Below are 24,857 nucleotides of genomic sequence, written 5' to 3' on the forward strand. Positions count from 1 at the left end.
TGATAGGGTAAGCTCTTGAATTTACTACTTATCATGACCTAAATTTTATAGCATTACATTCAGTAGCAGATATGTAGTAAGTATGGAATATGTGAACTTCAAATTGCTACAACACCTTATCATGTGGGTTTGGATTAGGTTGCACTAGTATTGGGGGTAATAGGGGAAGGTTTCTTGGTAGCACATTAGGAAGGAGTTATATCTATTACTATTGCATAAAAATCTGAGCTGGTATAGGAAACTATCTAAAAAAAGAGGCTACACAACATCCTTGATACCACTAGAATTTTTGTCTTGGATGAGAGGATGATTGTGGTCACATTTTAGGGCATTGAATTAGAGGAAGGCTAAGGAACTCCCACAAAGTTGTGGGGTATTGTATTTTCTATGGTACTTGCAAAGAGTTGTACATGATACTCAAATTGTTTAAAGATGACAATGGCTTTGAATCTATACATGTTGATCAAGTGTTCCATGGCTTTTTAGAGCCAATAAAATAGGTCAACTCCACTTCCTCACTTGATTCTTTAAATATAGTTTTTTTCCATAATAGCAATGGGAAATACTTCATTGAATGGCCCTACTCAAAAATACCACTCACTTCCACATTATTAAATGGGCGCTCCTGGAGAGGATGTTTCTTCCTACAATTGGATCAAAATATTACCAAGGACTTCTTGGTTTCAATTTTCTTCTGTTTAGCCTGCAAAACATCTAATTCAGAGGAAAAAGAGCTAATAATATTATTTTTAAAACTTTCAAATACGTTACTGATTTCTTCCCTCATTACGTTTCCATTGGTTGACTTTTATATATTTTAGAAGCATCTTATGCTAAAGTTCTATTCCCTGATGATCCTGTTAAGCTTCTCAAGTTAAGTGCATTTATATCATCATAGGGATCCTTTGATGTGTCTCCCTTTCCCATGAGGTTAAGCACATCCATGTAGTCATCCCTCATTGCTTAGATCAAAATCATGTTTAATATGTATTTATCCAAGTTGTTATGGAAAGACCCTTGTACATTATATTGAAGCCATTTGATGTAATCTTCCAGGCTGCGATATTCTTTCTACGAAATTCTAAAGAGTTCCTCCCTCTGATCTCTAGTTCTACAGTAGTCTCTATTTTTTTCCAGATATTTTTTCTTCATGCCATCCCAAGAAGTAATAGAATTACCTCCAATCCCCATAAACCATCTTAACATAACTCCCTTCAAAGTAGTAGGGAACAGTATCAGTTTTTGGGCATATGAGCTATAGTCATATGTTATAGACATTTTTGGGCACTGCAACCCCAATCAAACATGTCCATAAAACAAGGGATCGTAATTCCCTAAAAGTGTTGTTCCATCCCCTAAAAGAACAAGGTCAACTGATTACATCATATCCCAGAAGTTCTCCATGAAAAACTACTCAGAACTGGTCAAAACTGGACCATCTCACCTACTCCATGGTCAAAGTGCACTGCATCCCACCTAAATGCACACGGGAGGTGTGATGCATACTAAAAATCCCTTCTATGGGGTGCGATGGGTGAGAGTGGACAAATGGCAGAGTCAATTTGCGAGGTGGAGGATCATGGAATCTTCCATAAACTTCTCCTGTGACACTTTCCTCTCTGCATTCACCCAGGGATGAGTAAGAGATCATCAATCTCGAAGTGGAATCAAGAACTATCAGAGAGATGACACTAATCAAATCTCAGAAGCTGACTCACCTCCCTGTAATAATCTATATATGGATCCCTCATCCCAGAGATCCAGAGGCTGGAATTTTGTATCTTGTAAGGAAGTGTTGCTGGTTTCTTGGTGTAACATCATAGTGTTGGGTGATCTAAGCTTTTCATGAGGTGAAGAAGGCCTTTCTTTCTAAGAGGATGACGCTGGGTCAGAACAATTGGTTGTAATCCTCTTTGCTATTCTTGATATTAATAAAGCTATTCAAGTTTTCCTCCACATTCTTGTATGATTGATGATATATGCATTTGTGTGGTCAATATATATCTGGTCCTATATTGTTTATGATAGTATATCTCTGTTCTTGGATAGTGTTATGCTGCTTTGATTCCACAGGTTCTCTTTGAAGCTAGGTAGATGAGGAAGCGAGTGGCAAAGATCTATTAGAAGGGAGAGGAATCAAGCAAGGAACCAAGCGCAAGACAGAGGTTGGTCTCCTTTGTTCCCCTCTTATCTACTTCTCGTAAAGGAAAACGAAAGTAGTTTTAGTTTGTTTGTTTCTAAGTAGCTACCAGTCTTAGTGGGACTAGCAGCTCTGCATAGACACTAGATTTCCCGATAAAAAAATGGCGACTCCACTTGGGAGCGAATAGATTGTTTGTTTTTCTATATTTGTTTGCTTTATAAACTTACAGACGGAGCCTGAAGTCAAGCCAGCTAGCCTTCGAACTGCATTTGCTATATTAGTGCAAAGTAGATCAATGCTACTTCAGTCTATCTCCGGGTTTTGTTTATGAACTGAACAATCGATTTACAAAATCTCTAATTGCCCTTGTGGTGGCTCTAGTAACCTCCTTGGATCTACCCCTACGATTTATTTACTGATTATCACTTGCTCGGCCTAAATCCCTGAACTGTGCTGCAAACTGTGATCAAGAACTGGATCAAAAGTCTCGCACTATACCATTGCACCCTCTCTTCAAGGATATCAGTATGCATCACACTTCCCATGTGTTGTAGGTGGGATGCATACTGGAATCCCTGTGTAATAGGTGCACTAATCAGAGAAGGCTAATTTTGCCTCTAGACTTTGGTTTTTCTTCACTCTTTTCAGCTCTATTCAGGAGTTTTGCTATTTGTAGTTAGTATACCTCTGTTGGAAACCCCCTTCCTTGCCATTATTCTACCTTCATTGTGAAAAGAACTGTAAATGTGTTTATGTATTTTGAGCCATTTTCAGTTCTCTTTTACAAAGAAGTAGCGTAATTGAACTATCGTTTCTTGATTTGGAAGTGTCGCAAGTGTCGTTTTCAGTCATAGAAGAGAATCCGATTGTTCTAGATAGTCGATTACACTGTTACTCTTGTATTTGATTTGAATTAGTAGTTTTTCAAGTGTCGAAAGCAAGTTTTCAATTCCAAATCGCAAAGTGTCGCCATTTTCCTCATTTTGTCTTGAAAAGAAGCTTGTTAGTAATGTCGCTTTGAAAAATAATTCATATTTGTGCTTAGCTTTCTTTTAATCATTCACACATTGAGAAGACTAAAAACAAATATATGCATGTGCATTTGCATTTAGACTGTTTTTTGGTTTGATTTAGGACAGTGCATATAGTGTGTACTCTCTGCTCTATGTTGAAAGAATATCATCTCTCTTTCTTTAGTAGCTAGGATTTTCACTGCAAAAAGAAGATTAAACGATTGTTTATCATCTTAGATTGCATTTTAGGAATTGCGTATCTACATCATGCGGTGAACCTGAAAGGCAAATTTCTTAAACAAGATCAACTTTAAAATAAATTTAATGAATCTAAAAACACTTTGGAACCTAATGCACAACATTTAGAAGTCTAGGATAGAGACGTATTCCGGCGTCGTAAAGCCTGGTAACTATTGTTTTCATTGCTGGTTGGGTGATTCCTCCACTTTGAGACGACAAATGCTAGTACGGACTTGTGCTCCCACGTACCATCGAGTATATATTGGGAGACCACAATAGGCTATATCCTTTATCCATAGGAAGCTGTGTCTTCCGCCCTATCGATCGCAATGCACTTAACACAACATTCGGGAAGATTGACCGCCGTACCGTAAAAAGTATTCTGCAATTTTGCGATTGGTTTAGTAATCCCTCTGTCTAGATGTCCAGAGTAGTCTCTTTCATTCCTTTTCAGACTCCTTAAAGGAAAAGGTCCATCTGAGCACTTGTCACTTCAAGCTCATTAAAAATCGAAGGCGACTAGAGTCATCTTTTGTTTTTTCTCGACTCTTAAAAATTGAAAAAACAAGTTGTGTCAAAGCGTCTAAAATTTATTTTAATCAGAATAAACATCACCTTTCCTACGTTGGTCTTAGGTTGAGAAAAATGGAATCCACCAACCAAGGATTTCCCCTTGGAGGAAATCCTAGTCCTTTCTCCTCTTGGGGAGATGTTGGTGCACCCCATATGGCCACATTGTCACTTCCAAGATTGACAATCTGCCTGCCCGTATGGATCTTCTCGACCTCTATCATTCAGAACACCGTGATTCCTGAGCAATCAAGTAAGAAACTAGACGATACCAAAGCTACCCCCCAACCTTCTGCTTCATCCGATTCTCCCTCTCCTCCTTCCTCTTCGCTTGATGAAGCTGCTAAAGCTAAAAATCAAGTAACTAAGAAGGATAAGAAGGGGAAGGAGAAGAAAGAGAAGAAGAAGGAGCCAAAGGCGAAAAGGGGAAACTGTTGGGTCCCTATAATACTAGTGATTACCCCATTACTATTGTAGTTATACCCCTTATTTATATTGTTGTGCCCCTATTACCCCCATATTATTATTTATGTGCCCCATAGAATCCCTCTATTGTTATTTTTGTGGCTTTATATTATTATTGTTAGGTTGGCTGGATTATATTGTGACTCCTTAGACTCCTATATATAGAAAGGAGGTTTTGTCATTTGTATCATCCAAGAATTGTTCATTTATGTAATGTAAAGGAGATTTCTCCCTCGAAGAGGCTGAATTCTAAGGCGTTGATCTTTCTTTTCTATCTTTTCTTGAGCTGGTTTCATAACATTTGGTATCAGAGCTTTGGATTCTAGGGTTTCGCTGCTCCAAACAGGTCATCGTGGCATTTTCGCTATAACTTTTTTTCTGTGATGTTTCAGAAGTCGCAAAAAAAACTCATTTGAGAAGAAATCGCGCTAAACCTTGGGTCCGCATTTCAGAGATTTTCGCGCGATATTTTCGGAGATATGATCTGAGGAAGTTGGTCTTTTTGCAGACTCCTGAATTACACTCAAAACAGGTGACCTGGGGAAAATCGTCATAACTTTCTTTCTGCGCATCGGATTGAAATTTTGTAAGAAGGTACAGAAAGAGGACGGACTGTAGTTTTCTTTTATATATTTTTCAGATTCAAAGGTTGAATCAGTGACACATGGCACTTCATACAAGTTCGCTCTACTGAAATAGTCTATAATCAGGTCACTGCGGGAGATTTGCATAACTCTACCTTGGAGAATCCAATTTGGATCAGACTAGTGGCATTGGAAAGAGGACATACAAGGCTACTATAGGTCACAATTTCAGAACTGGATGATTCGAAATTATAGAGATACATCAGATTCAATATCAGGCTTCTACAAAGTAAAAAAAGGTGTGTAGTTTTTTTTATTTTTATTTTTGCACAAGCTTGGTTTGAAGGAATTCAAAGGGCATAGTAAAGCATTATTATCGGTAACTGATGCCCCGAGGAAAGAAAATGCAAACACCTAGTAAGGAACCTGAAAGCTCTAGCATGACTCATGAAGAAGAGGAAGAAATGCTACATGATATATCAAAATTACAAGAACAAGTGCAACAAATGTCACGCTCACAAAAGCTAACAGATGCTAAGATAAATGGCATGGAATCTAAGATAAATGGCGTGGAATCTAATATAAAGGGCATGGAAGCTAATATGGATGATCTGAAGACAGATTTGAGGACAGATTTGAAGACAGACATGGCAGATTTGAAGACAGATTTAACAAATTTTCTACAAGAAATACTTACTAATGGTGAAAAGGTTGTAAAGGAAACTCATGATGTGAACAAAAGAAATGTTAATCATGATTCCATAGACTCTAATGTTGGATCGAAGACCCACCATATTCCAAAAATCGATATGAGGAAGTTTGATGGCAAGGATCCTGCCACATGGATATTACAGATGGAGCAATTCTTCGATCTCAATAATGTGCAAAACACACAAAAGGTACGTATGGCAACTTTATATTTGGAACCAAATCAGTTTGTATGGTATCAATGGCTTTGTTCTCATAAACAATTTATCACTTGGGCAATTTTTACGGAAGAATTGATAGCACATTATGAGGATACAAAAAGCAACACTTTTTTTAGCCAATTGATAAGTCTCAAACAAAAGGGTTCAATAATGGAGCACATTGAGGAGTTCCAAAAATTGAACATAAGGGTAAAAGATATTCCAGAGGAGCATAGGATTGATGTGTTCATAGGGTCTTTAAAGGATAATATCCAACATGATGTGCGCCTTTGGGAACCTGACTCATTAGAGAAGGCATTCAGGTTAGCAAGAAAAATGGAAAGCAAAATTATGGCAACTAGGAAGCATACCATTCACAACTATAAAGATGGAAGTGTTGTTTCCCATAGTCTTCCACAACCTACAAGGTTGACACCACAAGAATTGGAAGAAAAAAGAGCAAAAGGGCTTTGTTACAATTGTGATAGCAAATACACAAAAGGTCATAAGTGTGCTGAGAAGAAATTATTCTACATAGATTGTGAAGAGGAAGAAGAAAAGGAGCAAGAAAGGTCAAAAGAAGAGGATATATTCCAAGAACAAAGCCTAGATGAAGAACAAATAAATCCGACCATATCTTGTAATGCATTGGCGAGAATTACCACTCCTCAAACCATCAAGATAGAAGGACAAATCAAGAAGAAAAAGGTAATAGTGTTGATTGATTCAGGAAGCACCCACAATTTTATTCATTGTAGGGTAGCAAAAGAATTGAATTGCTTCCTATATCCAGCACCAGAGTGTCAAGTGATGATTGCAAATGGAGGAACAATAAATTGTTCTAGAAAGTGCCATAATATCAAGCTATCCATGGGAGAATATGTATTGACTAGCCCAATGCTTTCCATTCCAATGGGAGGTGCTGATGTTGTACTAGGAGTCCAATGGTTACAATCCTTGGGTACAATAGCTTTTAATTTTCAAGAACTTTTCATGAAATTTTCTGTGGAAGGAAAGGAAGTTGAATTAAGGGGTATTGCAGGGAAACCAGGAAAGATAATCAGCTCTAATGGCATGACAAAGCTTCTAAAAAAGGAGCAAAGAGGTGTAATTGCACAATTATGTTCGCTAGATGTTTCCACATTGGAATCATCTATTTCTCCAGATCTCCAAAAAGTCCTGGACAATCATTCCAAGGTATTTGAGACTCCCAAAGGTCTCCCACCTATGCGTGATCATGATCATGCTATTCATCTGATTCCAGGAAGTGTTCCTCCAAACATCAGGCTGTACAGATATCCATATGTCCAAAAAAGTGAAATTGAACGTATGGTTGCAGAAATGCTAGAGGCTGGTATAATTCAACCGAGTCAAAGTTCTTTCTCAGCTCCAGTAGTATTGGTGCACAAGAAGGATGGATCATGGCGCATGTGTTTAGATTATAGGGAGCTCAACAAGCTCACTATTAAAGATAAGTTCCCCATTCCTGTCATTGATGAATTACTGGATGAATTGCATGGATCAATTTACTTCACCAAGTTGGATCTTCGTTCGGGATATCATCAAATCAGAATGAAGACTTTCCGAAAACGGCATTTAGAACTCATGAGGGTCATTATGAATTTTTGGTCATGCCTTTTGGCCTTACCAATGCACCTTCAACATTTCAAGGTTTGATGAATTCAATTTTCAAACCATTCCTTAGAAAATTTGTGTTGGTATTTTTTGATGATATACTAATCTACAGCAAGTCTTGGAAGGATCATGTTGAACATGTTGACAAGGTGCTACAACTATTGGAGGAGAAACAATTATATGCAAAAAGATCCAAATGTTTCTTTGGAGTCCAGGAGGTGGAATATTTGGGTCATATTGTATCTCATGAAGGAGTTAAGGTAGACCCTAGCAAAATTAAAGCCATTAAGGAATGGAAAATCCCCACATCCATAAAGCATCTACGAGGATTTCTTGGGTTGACAGGGTATTATCGCAAGTTCGTTAAGAATTATGGGAGAATAGCAGCACCTCTAACAACATTATTGAAGAAAGATTCATTTTCATGGACTCCGGAAGCAACAAAGGCCTTTAAACATCTTAAAGAGGCAATGTGCCAAGCACCGGTCTTAGCTACACCGGACTTCACAAAAACCTTTATTGTGGAATGTGATGCTTCAGGAAATGGAATTGGTGTTGTTCTAATGCAAGATGAAAGACCCATTGCTTTTGAAAGTCGTCCAATCAAGGGAAAGTTTTTAAGCAAAGCTATTTATGAGAAGGAAATGTTGGCAATACTCCATGCACTTAAGAAATGGCGACCCTACCTAATGGGAAGACACTTCAAGGTAAAAACGGATCATGATAGCCTTAAATACTTTTTAGAACAAAGATTATCCTCTGAAGAGCAACAAAAGTGGGTCACAAAGATGTTGGGTTATGACTTTGAAATCATCTACAAAAAAGGGAAGCAAAATGTGGTGGCAGATGCACTCTCAAGAAAGGATGAGGATATGGAAGCATTGTTGTGTGCCATTTCTATTATCCAACCAGATTGGATAAACGAAGCAAAGGAGGAATGGAAGAATGACGAAGAAGTGTGGGCACTTATTCGAAAGCTACAACAAGATTCCAGTACTTCTGATACATTTAGCTGGAAAATGATTCGTTATGGTACAAAGATCGCTTATACCTCTGTAAGAATTCCCAGCTAAAACAAAAGATTCTTATGGAATTGCACACTTCTCCCTTAGGAGGGCACTCAAGATTTTTAAAAACTTACCACAGGGTTAAGAAGGAATTTTTTTGGGATGGCCTTAAATCAGATATTCAAAAGTTTGTGGCGGAATGTTTGGTTTGCCAACAAAATAAAGTTGAAACAATTAAGACACCGGATCTATTACAACCTTTATCCATTCCAAGCCAACGTTGGGAGGAGGTTTCAATGGATTTTATCACAGGTTTACCCAAGTCTGAGGGAAAGAGTGTCATCATGGTGGTAGTTGACAGACTTACCAAGTATGCACACTTTTGTGCATTATCACATCCATTTAAAGCCAGTACAGTTTCTACTGCATTTATGGAAACAGTTCAAAAGCTACATGGAAATCCAAAGATTATTGTAAGTGACAGAGATCCCATTTTCACTGGAAATTTTTGGACAGAATTATTTTCTTGTCTTGGTACTCAGTTAGCTCATAGCTCATCTTATCATCCTCAATCTGATGGGCAAACTGAGATAGTAAACAAATGTTTGGAAGGATATCTTCGTTGCTTTGTATCTGATAAACAGACACAATGGGTCAAATGGTTGCCTCTGGCTGAATGGTGGTATAACACTTCCTTCCATACAGCAACAAAAATGACCCCATTTATGGCACTTTATGGGTACCAACCACCATCAATCACATCATATTTAAGAGAAAATTCTAAGGTTCAGGCAGTGGAACATCACATAGAACATCAACAACAAGTCCTCCAACTCTTAAAGGATAACCTCGTGTTGGCACAAAATAGAATGAAACAACAGGCAGATCAACATCGCAGTGAAAGAAGTTTTGATGTAGGTGATTAGGTATTCCTACGGCTACAACCATGTAAGAAAATGTCCCTAAAGCAAGCTAAGAAGGATAATAAATTATCACCAAAGTATTATGGTCCGTACAAGGTGTTGGAAAAGATTGGTACTATGGCATACAAATTGGAGCTTCCTGCAGCTTCTCGATTACACCTAGTTTTCCATGTTTCATGTTTAAAGAAGGTTATAGGCGACAAGCTCCCAGTTCAAACAATATTGCCAGAACTTTACGAGGAAGGAAAAATTATATTGGAACCGGAAGCAGTCACAAAAACAAGAACTCGACAGCTACGAAATCGATCAATTTCAAAGTATCTTATCAAGTGGAAGAACTTATCCGCTGAAGATTCCACATGGGAGGATGAGAATTTTATGCAGCAGTATCCAGAACTACTCAAGCGTTGAGGACAACACTTTTTTGAAGGAGAGGGGCATGTTGGGTCCCTATAATACTAGTGATTACCCCATTACTATTGTAGTTATACCCCTTATTTATATTGTTGTGCCCCTATTACCCCCATATTGTTATTTCTGTGCCCCATAGAATCCCTCTATTGTTATTTTTGTGGCTTTATATTATTATTGTTAGGTCGGCTGGATTATATTGTGACTCCTTAGACTCCTATATATAGAAAGGAGGTTTTGTCATTTGTATCATCCAAGAATTGTTCATTTATGTAATGTAAAGGAGGTTGCCCCTTCGAAGAGGCTGAATTCTAAGGCGTTGATCTTTCTTTTCTATCTTTTCTTGAGCTGGTTTCATAACAGAAACCAAGCATCATCTAGTGAAAATCCACACATTGCACTATCAAAGCCTAAATCTCCATGTGTCATTTGCAAAGGAGATCACTATCATCGAGATTGTCCCTGCATCCCTTGGATCTTAAGGGACTAGTCTCCTCATTTGCACAATCTGGTGTAAACAACCTCTGATGATCATGTTGAAAGTACATCGTCAACTAGTGAAAGCGAAACGTCGGGACAGAAAAGGAAAAGTAAATTCCCTTGTAAATTGTGTGAAGGCAATCACGCCGTCCACCATTGTCCCTTCCTAGACGAAGCTAAAAGAGTTTTTGACGACCGTTCGGTTTCACCGTTATGACTCCCTCCTAAATATAAGAAACTCTTACCAAGTCCATCGCTAGTTGAAAATCCGACTGACACGCCATTGTGGTCGATCGAAGCGTCTATCACTAAAGATAAACCATCTAAATTCACACTAGATGAAAGTAAAAAGGTTGAGGCGATAGTTGACCCGGTCTTGCCTTCAGAAGGTCCATCTTCAGATGATATAGTCACCGGAGAAAACAAGAACGACACCGTTCAAATTCTCTTCATAAAAACAGACTCCGATGAACATGGAGGCAGTCTACCCATTCCTTTACCACAGGAAGGAAGTTCGTCAGATTCATATCCGGCCGTCTATTCGGTCCCACCTCCAAGGAACCTAGTTGTTTCCTTCGATTGGAATCTACTAGGTAGACCCCGTTTACTGGCTAGTGTACCATTTCGAATCATTGCACAAATATACAGAATGGTCATGCCCAATACCATCATAGGTGAAGGGGCTTTTGTGAGTATCCTTTCCTCAATTACTTGGAAAGCACTTGGTTCACCATCGCTTTTGCCTGAAATGAGAAATCTAATAGGCTTTGACAAAGGAACCAATCGACCATTAGGGATCCTTCCCAATTTTCCGATAACATTGAGAAGGAAAAACGTTCACATGAATGTAATGGTAGTCCAAGGACCCCTAGGTTATAATCTACTCCTTGGACGCGACTATATTTATTGCATGGGAGCCATTGTCTCCTCGCTCTTTAGAGTAATTTGTTTTTCGCATGAAAGAAGAGTGGTCAAGCTCATAGACCAGCTTTCATTCCCTGGCTCACACATAGCAAATAGTCAAATACCATCCCTGAATGGTCTTTTCACGCAAGGAATGTCTCATCAATCCCCAGTTTGTCCACCTGATGAGCACGAGTGATTCGGGAGGACATGACTGAAACCCAGGGGGCATGCACCTTGGTCTATTTCGAATGGAAAACCTTGGGCATACGGTAGGTTTCTGCAAAGGATATATGACTGGTTTATGAGATTAAACTGGAATAAGATAACTCTGTTAGAAGGTAGGCCTTTCCCGATAGAACAAATGTTTTGTCTGCAAATTGAGGGGTAACCTGTAAAAGGTAGGCCTTTCATGATAAAACAAATGTTTTGTCTGCAAATTGAGGGGTAACTTGGGAAACTCTACTTCACTATACCTGAGGGCATGCAAACCTTTTGGCATGCAAGCGAAGAGCGACCATTTATTTTTTTAAAATTTGTAGGTCCTCTAACCCTTTAAACTCGTAGGATTGGTTGTTTCCTAACTTGCATAAAGAAAGGATGTGGGGCAAAGCTGTGTAAGGTGCAAGCTCCATAAAAAATGGTATCTTAGATGAGACATCCTTATTATACGACTGGATCGAGCAGTTTTTATGTGGAGTTCAAGCTCGTTAAAAATTAAATGTAAGCAGTGAGCAAATGTTTCCCCCAGAGTTTAAGCTCATTCATTAAAAAATGAACCAATTTCTGCTAAATAACCATCGTGAATGAATTATCATCAGCCTTTGAAGCCTTGGTCATGTTCTCATCATCACCTCCACTCTGTATTGGTTGATCATTCACCTCCATTTGATTGTTTACCCTTTTTGAGGAACAACTGCGAAGAGTGATCCTGTTAGCCATCCTTGTGACACTGCCGTGATTGGAAAATTCCAAACCTTACCTGGAATTAGCTTCTACCTGAATTTGTCACTCGTTCCTCGAAAAATGAGTCTTCTTTAAGCTCTTTTCATCTGACTCGTAAAATATGAAAAGATTGTTGAGTAATTGGCCTCTCCAGCTTGTTAAAGTGACCAGGAGTGCTATCCCTCCTTTAGATTTTAATCTTTTTGGACCTGAGGGATTATTACACAAAAAGATCGAGTGCTTGTTTTGTTTGGCTCGTTAAAATTACCGAAAATTCATCCCTTTTGTATTATTTTACACTTTTTCGGACTTAAGGGATTATATGACGAAAAACGATTGTTGGAGTTTTATTTACATCCCTTTCAGACTCTCTAAAATTGAAAAGGACCGAGTTATCTTTGTCGTTACACTCGTTAAACCAAATAGCAACAAACTTGTCCATACAGACAAGAACGAGTTTCACTATCGCTAGGCTCATTAAAACATAGCGATGGATTTTCCCAAAGGGAAAATTATAGAACAAGCATATGTTATCCTCCTCAAGCTTGACAAAAATAAAGAGGTACTGGTCAGCAATGACTGGGGAAAAATTGGGAAGAAAACTTGAAGAAACTTTATTGGTAGCAAGTCGCTCTTGAACATGACACTTTCACTCCGCATTCGAGTCGGGTTGGGTTGTTCCGTTCACTGGTCATATCACCATTGGTCCATCACACCATCCACATTTGGGATTAACGCTACCAATCCATCATGTCAGTGTCGCCGATATGTTCAAGAGAAGTCGCTCAGAGAATTCACCTGTGTCTCATCCACTACAATACATTTACACTCCATTATTTCATGACCGCCACCCTGAACCTTATATCATCAGATCGTTTTCACCTCCATTAAAATCATTTGCTCCGTTCCGTGTCGTAGATGTGGGATTCATTAAGGCCCTCCTATGATGGATCACTTCTTGTCGACATCAGCTCATTATCCAGTAAGTCGATCTAGGAACAACCCTTTCAGTACTTTGAAGCTTGCATGCCTCAATGACAAGTTTCTCACTTCTGGCGACAGGTTTACATCAATGGCCTTCGACCGAGAGATTTTACGTTGACACCAAGTCCATTTTTCACACCACATGAATTGTATTGTTGTACCTTGAGGGTCATCATCATTATCGGTGATTCCTCTCGCGCCTGTTAATGGCTTACATCACTGGCTGGTAATCAGGCGATGTCTTTCCATGTTCGACTCCAGAACATCTCTCACATGGATCGACTTGTACTTTGAGTGAAGAACGAACAAGATTGAAGACACCGAATCTATTTTCATCAATCTGGGTTGCGATATATATTCAGGAAAATAAAGACATCAAATGTACGTCATTGCTACATAGATAATCATCCAATCGAAGGGATGATGGCTCTACCAAAATCATCAGTCTGCACCCAGATGATTGTCTATCTTATGTACATGAAAATGAATTTATAAAGCTGAGCATGGGAATGCCCGCCTCAGCTAGATCATGAAAATATTATGAATATAATGTATTGTATTGTATCTTATTACAGGTAACCTTCCAGCTCGGAAAAACTTTGGATCCTCATGATAAAGCATTTCACCCGACATCAAAAGATTAACGACCTCATGCTTTAGGGTGCAACTGTTATAGACATTTTTGGGTACTGCAACCCCAATCAAACATGTCCATAAACCAAGGGCTCCTAAGTCCCTAAAAGTGTTGTTCCAACCCCTAAAAGAACAAGGTCAACTGATTACATCATCTCCCAGAAGTTCTCCATGAAAAACTACTCAGAATTGGTCAAAACTGGACCATCTCACCTACTCCATGGTCAAAGTGCGCTGCATCCCACCTAAATGCACACGGGAGGTGCGATGCATACTGAAAATCCCTTCTATGGGGTGCGATGGGCAAGAGTGGAAAAATGGCAGAGTCAATTTGCGAGGTGGAGGATCATGGAATCTTCTAGAAACTTCTACTGTGACACTTGCCTCTCTGCATTCACCCAAGGATGAGTAAGAGATCATCAATATCCAAGTGGAATTAAGAAATATCAGAGAGAGGACAATAATCAAATATCAGAAGCTGACTCACCTCCCTGCAATCATCTATAAATGGATCCCTCATCCCAGAGATCCAGAGGCTGGAATTTTGTATCTTGTAAGGAAGTGTTGCTGGTTTCTTGGTGTAACATCATAGTGTTGGGTGATCTAAGCTTTTCATGAGGTGAAGAAGGGATTTCTTGCTGAGAGGATGATGCTTGGTCAGAAAAATTGGTTGTAATCCTCTTTGCTATTCTTGATATTAATAAATGCTATTCAAGCTTTCCTCCACATTCTTGTATGATTGATGATATATGCATTTGTGTGGTCAATATATATCTGGTCCTATATTTTTTATGATAGTAGATCTCCATTCTTGGATAGTGTTATGCTACTTTGATTCCACAGGTGCTCTTTGAAGCTGGGTAGACGAGGAAGCGAGTGGAAAATATCTATCAGAAGGGAGAGGAATCAAGCAAGGAACCAAGCACAAGACAGAGGTTGGTCTCCTTTGTTCCCCTCTTATCTACTTCTCGTAAAGGAAAACGAAAGTAGTTTTAGTTTGTTTGTTTCTAAGATAGCTACCAATCTTAGTGGGACTAGCAGCTCTGCATAGACACTAGATTTCCCGATAACATCATAACTCTAGCATAATATATTAAACTCAAAGAGAAAAGTATCTAGATCCTCATTGATCATGCCATGAACATTTAGGAGGGATGAAAAAGGAATGTTCTTAATTCAAAAGTAGTTACTATATAAATTACCATCGGGTTTTCCCACAAAAATTGAAGGCTTTTAAAAGTTTCTTTAGGCATTTGAGGTTGACCAAAAATTTTCCCTAGCTGCGAAGGATATCCTGATGGATGTTTGAGTTGCCTTACAACACTACTTGTGTCTATAATAAAATTATCAAGGGTTTTTTTTGTTTTCAAACTTAAGTCTCGATGCTCCTATAATTCATCTATATCCCCTTAATCCTATGACAAGTCCAGATGTTCACCTTCTACTGATGAAGATGATTCAGAAATCCTCAGATGGGTTCCTGAGATAGAAGGTTCAAAAAAATTCATTTGCAAGATGTTTCCTCCAAAGGAAGATGACCCTTGAGATTTTTTCCTCTGAGAGATTGCTCTAAACATGGATGCTTTATGAGATCTTTCCTTCCATTATTTTACTCTTAGATTAAATGATTCTTCTTCTGCTTTTGAAATTATTTCTTTGATAAATGACACTTATCCTAAGTCTTGATTTCTCCTTCCTCCTTATCCCATTCTTCCTACATGAGTAGTAATTTTGGGGACACCACATTTCTCTTCTTATTTATTCATGCATCTAAAATATATTATTTTTCACCAAAAATATTTTCATTTGTGTTTTTGTGCCTTCAATAACCTCCCCAACAATGATTCCAAAATGTTGGGGATTTTTATCGTCTTAATACTACATACTCACTAACATAAATCATCCACCAAAGTAAGACTATTTATTTCGAGGTTATCATGCATATTATATGTAGACATCATTCATTAACTTACACTGACTACTTCCTAAGAAACCTTATGATTCCTCAACAAGAACTCAACCCTCAATCAAAGCCCAATGTCACTGTGAACTGACTACACTTCCAAGAATGGAAATCAAATCAATACTGGAAATACATCACTATCAAACCCACACTCGCATGAAAAATTACTCTACACTTAGTCTGAAAATGAATGTTATGTATCCATCTCAAAATAACACAAAAGCATAAGAAGAGATATATCAACGCCTTGATAATAAGCCACTTCGATGGGGAACCTCCTTTTACATCACATAAATGAATAATTATTGGATGATTAAAATGAAAATACCTCCTTGGTTTACAAGATTCTAAAGGGTAAACTATAATTAGGGCCTACATAAAAATAATGATGTAAGGGAACAACAACAACAATAGTGGATTTCTAAAGGGCACAACAATAACAATATAAGGGCTACACTAGTATTATAGGAACCTAGCATGCCCCTCTCCTTCAAAAAGGTTTTTTCCTCAAAGCTTGAGTGGTTATCGATGCTTTCATATAAAATACTCATCTTCTTCATGTGGAATCTTCAGCAGGTAAGTTCTTCCACTTAATGAGATACTCTGAAATTGATTGATTTTGTAGTTGTCAAATTCTTGTTTCCATGGTTACTTTAGGCTCCAATAAGATTTTTCCTTCCTCACCAATTTATGGAAATATAGTTTGAATTGGGACATTGTCACTCATAACCTTCTTTAATCATGAAACGTGCAAAACTAGGTGTACTCGTGAAGATTCGGGAAACTCCAATGTTTATGTCGTATTACCAATATTTTGCAAGAATTTATAAGGGCCATAGTACCTAGGTGATAATTTATTATCCTTCTTAGCTTGCTTGAGGGAAATTTGTGTGTATTGGATTAGCCATAATTATACCCAAACATTCAAATCAAAACTTCTTTAACTGCGATGTTGATCTATTGGTTGTTTCATTGTGCCAGAGTTGAGTTATCCTTTAAGAGTTGGAAACTTGTTATTGATGCTCGATATGATCTTCCACTACTTGAACCTTATATTTGTATCTTAGAGATTATGTAATGGATGGTGGATGATATCCATAAAGTGCCATAAATGGGGTAATTTTACTTGTGGTATGGAAGGAAGTGTTATAACACAATTCTTCTACAGGTAACCACTTGACCCATTGTCTTTGTTTATCATATAAAAAGCAATGAATATATATTTCTGAACATTTGTTCATTTTCTTTTTTTCCCATCATATTGAGGATGATAAGATGAGCTATGAGCCAATTTAGTACTGAGACTAGAAAATAATCCTCTACAAAATTTTCTAGTGAAAAATGGATCTTTGTCACTTACAATAATATTTGGGTTTCTATGAAGCTTTTGAATTGTCTCTATGAATGTAGTAGGGATTGTAATATATTTGAAAGGATGATATAGTGCACAAAATTGTGCATACTTAGTAAGTATATCAAATACCACAATGATGCACTCTTTCTTTTGGACTTGGGTAGACCTGTGATAAAATCCATTGAGACCTCCTCCCAATGTTGACTTGGAATGGATAATGGTTGTAAAAGACTTCAGATCTTAATTGTCTCAACCTTATTTTGTTGGAGAACCAAACATTCGGCCACAAAAATATGAATACTATATTTAAGGCCATCCCAAAAAATATCCTTCTTGATGTTGTGGTAAGTTTTTAAGAATCTTGAGTCCCTCCTATAGGAGAGGTGTGAAATTCCAAAATAACCTTTTCTTTGATTTGGGATTTCTTACATATATATAAGTGATATTTGTACCACAGTGAATCATTTTTGTAGATAAATGTATTAGATGCACTAGAATCTTTCTACAACTTTTGAATGATTTTCCACACCTATTTTTCATTCTTCTATTCATCCCTTGTGATGAGCTTGATATTGCAACAAGGATGTTGCAACTCCCAATACTCTCAACTTAAATTACAAACCCAGGGCTCGTAAAAACTTAGAGGTGTTAGTTCTATATACACAATAGGTCAGGCACTATTCATGTCACCCTCAGTCATTGAATCAGATCAAGGTATGCAGAGGCCACTCCTTCAGCTAACTACAAAGAGAATTTGTATCAAAAGATAAAAGCCTACTCTAATTTCAAGGAAGTGAAAATTATCCTAATTACATAAATGAAAGTGTCATTCATTACTGTTGATGGTGTTGGACACGCCAACATGTTAGGGGATTTCCTTGGTAAGAAGTCCCAACTAAAACTTAGACCATTTGGAGTAGGAGTCCCAGCAGTGGGTAGCACAATAGTGCCTTGACTGCGATAGTGCATAGAGGTAGGTATGATAACTTTGTTGGAAGCAAGTGTGTGATCTTGCAGCGAGTCAACTGAGATGCATGGGGGTTCTAGCACACAAAGATAAAAAGGAAGTGTGTACCTTAGAAGCTTGTAATAGTACACAACCTGAAAAGAACACACAAACTGAATGACATCTCAGGCTGGAAGTAGAATAGTCCATAATCCAAAGTGACGGGTTAATACAACAACACGTATTCAAAAAGATTCATACAATTGCATACAAAATAGTTCATACACAAATATGTAAGTTAAATAACATACATTGCTAAAGTAATCAGAATAGTCGAACTACAATAACAACATATGCATGAAAACGTGTTGGATCAGTTATATTATTAAGTGAAAGTTCCATCCATACATACACCATTGACAACCACTAGCCCCAATAGTGGAACATTACAATCAACACTACCTGCTCCTCCAAAGAGATGTACTTTCTCTACACTGTGGAGAAGCCAAGGCTCGTCACAATACTCTCCAAGCCTCTCTAAGTAATGCCTAGCCAAAATATTGGCTCCCAAAAGCTTGTACTATGAGTTATGAGGTTCTATGTATAGAAAAGGGTGGGGTGACCCTTGACATTCCCCTTTGACTCTTGGACTACCCTCGTGACTCTTCACATTACATAGTGATTGTTCACATTCCACCAGTGACACTTGGAATTTCACTTACAACATATTTACAATAATATAATTTCCACATATACCCATGTGGGACAAAATAGGCTTGAGTCAGCCTATTAAGAAAAACAACATCACTCAGCATCTTGGGGAAAGACCAACTCGGTAACCTCCTCAGGGTGGTCTTCGGTGACAAACTGATACCAATCTTGGTACTACGCTATCGTGTCCCCATACTATTTGATGATGTCTTTATGGAAGTAGACTCTTTCCTCCATGGCTTCTAGGTATATGGTTCTAAAACCTTGTCCAACTCATCGTAAAGCATGTGTAGCACTGTCTTGAGTGTGGTTGGATGACCATTATACTTCTTCATGTTCCCTATGCTTAGCTGCAAGTCGTCACTAGTGGCTTCACACATCAATTGCTCTATGTACCTGTCAACCTCGATCATGACTTGGTTCTTCCTCATGGCTTGAGTGAGGGTTCTAATGGAAGGGATCATGTGTGTCCTCACTATGACACCCAAACTCCTATACAACAATGCATAGGAAACCTCAATTCTGGTGATGAGTAGAGGAAGTTGCTCATAGTTCTGGATTAACATGTGAATTCGTGCGTTGTCTAGATCTACCTATAGCTTCATCATCTTGCACAAGTAAAGCAGGGCCCCCTTGTACTTCATTGTACATTCTTGTACATGCACAATAGCAGCATAGATGTCCTTGACAGTTTTGGTTCTCTTCATGCACTACTATTGAAAACCATATAGATGGAAAATCACTTTGTGCATAGTGACAAATATTCTATAAAATGTTCATATGGTGGTCTCCAAATTTGATATCTCTGCAAGTATTTCTTTCTTCATTTATGCCATAGTGATCCTACAAACTGCTTTGTTCTCTACTTGGGCTCTTGCAAGTCCTTTGCCATATGATCATTCTCTACACTCAATAACTTGACCATTAAAATCATGGCTTCTTCATAAGCCTAAGAAGCCTTAGCCATGGCAGCTAGATGTGTTCTAACATCTGATACAATCACTCTTTCCTCTATGTGCGCAGGATATGTGTCATCATCTGGGAGCTTATTTATACGTGCATGTACAATCATGTGTTGTGACTTGTCAGATGACATATTTTACACATCCATCTCTGGATCATCATTAAGGAGAAAAACCTCTCCTTGCTCGCTCGGGACTGATTGTGATTCTAGAGGTGGTGGAGACTATGGTGTGACCTCAGATGCTCTCGACTTGAGATCTGTGTCTTGGTCCTATAACTCTTGTTCCGTATCCATGTCTGTTGCCTCAACCATCTGCTCAACCTATTGAGAAAGTTCATGAACCTACACCTACTCACCCTCTTCTTCATTTGTTGGCTGCGCTACTATATCAACCTATATAGGTGCAATTTTCTCTGTCAGTGCGCCTTGTCTTTCCTCCTATTCCTGTTTCTACTTTTCTTCCCTTCTCTCCTCCTAAGCTGTTAGGCCCCTATACTACTAGTGTAACCCCTTATTGTTATTAGTACAACCCACTTATTATATTGATGTGCCCATGTAGTGCCCATATTGTTACTATTGTGCCACATAGAAGCCCACTATTGTTATTATAATGCCCTTACATTATTATTGTTATGTGAGCTTTGATTATGTTATGACCCCTTAGACTCCTATATATAGAAAGGAGGTCTTTTCATTTGTATCATCCAAGAATTGTTCATTTATGTAATGTAAAGGAGGTTGTCCCCTCAAAGAGGCTAAATTCTAAGGCGTTGATATATCTTTTCTATCTTTCCTTAAGCTGGTTTCATAACATTTGGTATCAAAGCTTTGGATTCTAGGGTTTCGCTGCTCCAAACAAGTCATCGTGGAATCTTTGCTATAACATTTATTCTGCGACATTTTAGAAGCTAAAAACAAAACCCATTTGAGCAGAAATTGCGTTGAATCTCGTGTCCAAATTTCAGAGCTTTTCGCACAATATTTGCGGAGATATGATCTGTAGAAGTTGGTCTTTTTACAGACTCCTGAATTACATTCCAAACAGGTGACTTGGGGAAAATCGTCATAACTTTATCTTTGAGCATTGGATTGAAATTTAATAAGAAGGTATAGAAAGAGGACGGACTATAGTTTCTTGTGTATATTTTTCAGAGCCAAAGGTTGAAACAGTGACACGTGGCACTTCATAAAAGTTCGCTCTTCTGGAAAGGTCTATAATCAGGTCATCTTGGGAGATTGTGCATAACTCTTTCTTGGAGAATCCAATTTGGATCAGACTAGTGGCATTGGAAAGAGGACGCAAAGGGCTACTACAGTTCGCAATTTCAGAACTTAAAGATCAGAAAGTACAGAGTTATAGTTTTTTCAAGATCGAGCTCCTAAAATCAAGAAAAAGCAAGATGAGGAAGTTTGATGGCAAGGATCCGATAAATTGGATACTTCAGATGGAGCAATATTTTGATCTACATGGTGTACCACTAATACAAAAGGTATGTATTGCATCTTCATATTTAGAACCAGATCAATTTTTATGGTATGAAGGGCTTTATTCTCATAAACAACTTGTTACGTGGTCAATTTTCACGGAGGAAATGATAGCACATTATGAGGATACAAAGAGCAACACCTTCTTTAGAGAAACACCACAACAATTGGAAAGAGTAAACGGGCTTTGTGACATAGTGGAAAGAAAAATTATGGAAACCAAGAAGCATACCCCACACAACTATAAAGATGGAAGTGTTGTTTCTCCCAGCCTTCCACAACCTACAAGGGTTACACCACAACAATTGGAAGAAAAAAGAGAAAAAGGGCTTTGTTACAATTGTGATAGCAAATGCACTAAAGTTCATAAGTGTGCTGAGAAGAAATTATTTTACATCAAATATGAAGAGGAGGAAGAAAAGGATCAAGAAACATCAAAAGAAGAGGATATATGCCAGGACCCCACCCCATAGAAAGAAGAAATGAATCAGACCATATGTTGTAAAGCATTGGAAAGAATTACCACTCCTCAAACTCTCAAGATAGAAGGACATATCAAGAAGAAAAAGGTGCAAGAAGTGAAAGAACACAATGAGAAAGAAGAAATGAATCCAACCATATCTTGTGATTCATTGGTCAAAATCACCACTACTCAAACTATAAAGATAGAAGGACATATCAAGAAGAAAAATGTTCAAGAAGTGAAAGATCACATCGAGCATCAAGAAATGAATCCGACCATATCTTGTAAAGGATTGGAAGAAATTACCACTCCTCAAACTCTAGAGATAGAAGGACATATCAAGACGAAAATGGTTCAAGCAGAGAAAGATCACATCAAGCATCAATAACAAGTTCTCCAACTTTTAAAGGATAACACCACTTCAGTGCAAAATCAAACAAAACAACAGGTAGATCAACATCGTAGTGAAAAATGTTTTGATGTAGGTAATTGGGTATTTTTACTACCACATCTCAAGCAAGATATTTATGAGAAGGAAATGTTGGCAATACTACATGCACTTAAAAATGGCGACCTTACCGAATGGGAAGACTCTTCAAGGATGAGGATGTGGAAGCATTTTTTTATGCTATTTCTATTATCCAACTAGATTGGATAAACAAAGCAAGGGATGAATGGAAGAAGGACAAAGAAGTATGGCCACTTATTCAAAAGTTGCAAAAGATCCCAATTCAAACAATATTGCCAGAAATTGAAGAGGAAGGAAAAATAATATTGGAACCTGGAGCAGTCACAGAAACAAGAACCCGATAGCTACGAAATCGATCAATTTCAGAGTATCTCATCAAGTGGAAGAACTTACCAACTGAAGATTCCACATGGGAGGACAAGAATTTTATACAAAAGCATCAAGAACTATTCAAGCATTGAGGGCAATGATTTTTGAAGGAGAGGGGCATGTTAGGTCCCTATACTACTAGTGTAACCCCTTATTGTTATTAGTACAACCCACTTATTATATTGATCCATGTAGTGCCCATATTGTTACTATTGTGCCACATAGAAGCCCACTATTCTTATTATTGTGCCCTTACATTATTATTGTTATGTCGGCTCTGATTATGTTATGACTCCTTAGACTCCTATATATAGAAAGGAGGTCTTTTCATTTGTATCATTCAAGAATTTTTCATTTATGTAATGTAAAGGAGGTTGCCCCCTCGAAGAGGCTGAATTCTAAGGCGTTGATCTATCTTTTCTATATTTTCTTGAGCTGGTTTCATAACATAAGCTCTTGCTCTGCTTTGAGCTTCTTCTCTATCTCTTGCAACTTCCTCTCTATATCTTCCAACCTTTGCTTCTCTCTCTTTCTCTGTTCTATCCTCCTTTTGCATTGTCGCCTCTTTGCCTCTACCTCCAAAGCTACTTTCTTAACAAGAGGATCTTCTCTGAACTTGTAGCTTTCCTTAGCCTCTACACTCTCGACATTCTTCCTCTTGCCTTTGTCTCGAGATGGTTTTCTTCTCATTGTTGTTGTTTTTGTTGTTGTTGTTGTTACTTCCTATGGTGCTACTACCTACAACACTACTTTCTATTCCACAACTATACTGACCAGTTCCTTGAGCCTAGAATAGTTGTAGCAATGTCTTCAAGGATCTTCCTCTAGCCAATGACATGCTCTGTGGATCCATGGGTAATACACCTTCAAATAGTGGTTCTTACATATGAAACGGGGATCATATGGATTCAAACTCTTGGTGTTGAACCCAAACTTCATCAAGCCCTCGGCCTCAACATCTGCATCCTTCAAGGTACAGATCGCGTACAGCCCAATCCTGCCTTCTTCCTCCTGTGCAGTCTTGTTGATAACCCTGTGGAGATGTGGTATGCAACTTCTTGCATGACCATCTTATCCGTGTAAAACCTCGATAGCTCATGCGAAGGCATATCCACACCAAACATCCTGATGAAGGTGCCACTGAGTGAGGAATACCAATCTGCAATGTTAAGAAATGCCTGCATCACTTCTTGGGACATGCAATGTAGATTCTATTCAAATATCATCCTATACAGCAGGGTGATGAAGTGGTTAGCTAGCCTCGCCATGAATCCTCGGTAGTTGCACTCATAGAGAAACTTGCAATATATTTTCACAGCATCCTCTGATGGTGTCCATGTCCAACCCATGCCAGGGAACTGCTGCTAGGAATAGATTGCATCAAGCATGTACACGAACATAAAGAATATTTCTTGCTCATCCTTAGGTAGAATTTGGGCATTAGACACATGCACTTTCATCTAAAGAGACAACATTTCCGACCATCTGAATGGGTTTCCTTCATTTTCCAACTGATCCAACATAACTACCCAACTCCGCGGGAAGGTCTTCGTGCTCTCTTGACCATACAAGCGGCATGCAAAGATGACCAAGAGTTGGTAAGCCTTCTTGAGTGACTTCATCTTGTAGACTTCATTGGGTGTCGATTTGAACTTCAATGACTCTGTTACCCAAAGCTTCATGATGTCTCTAGTGTTCACATTGTTGTTGGGAGTGTAGAACAATGCATCCATGTATTTCACCGGTTGCGACAAGTGATACATCTGATGGTAATATTTCATCCTGAAGGTAGTAACTTTTGTTCCATTGGTACTGCTAAGTGTCATCGTCTCAGGATTGATATGTGAGACAATCCAATGAATGATATCCGCACATGGGAATGCGGGGTACCTGCATGCAACCATGTACAAGCCTGACTTGTGAATGTTGACATAGACTTGTCGATCTTCCAGATCTTCCTTGAAACTGCCTATAAATGTATCCTTGATGCCATGCATGTAATCTTCATGTCCTTCTCTACAAACAATTGTGTGTCTTCATAGATAGGCAAGTTCATTAGCACTTGTTCAACCACATACCAGTGTTGCTCTCTACAGTATTCTTTGATCCAGCTCTCTTGGAAACCATGTTTCTATACAATTGAGAAAATTCTCAATAATTGATCTACCTGGAGATAGAGCGGACACTCACGGCAAGAAAATGTCAACCTAAAAACACAAAGCACTTCAAGAATCATTCATGCAACAAAATGAGCAAGATTGTGTAGTTGTGACTCTCAGAGCTGAGGAA

This window comes from Pinus tabuliformis, chromosome 9 (assembly GCF_031772625.1).
Source record: "Pinus tabuliformis cultivar Carrire ecotype Pingquan chromosome 9, CPIR1, whole genome shotgun sequence".
NCBI lineage: Eukaryota > Viridiplantae > Streptophyta > Pinopsida > Pinales > Pinaceae > Pinus > Pinus tabuliformis.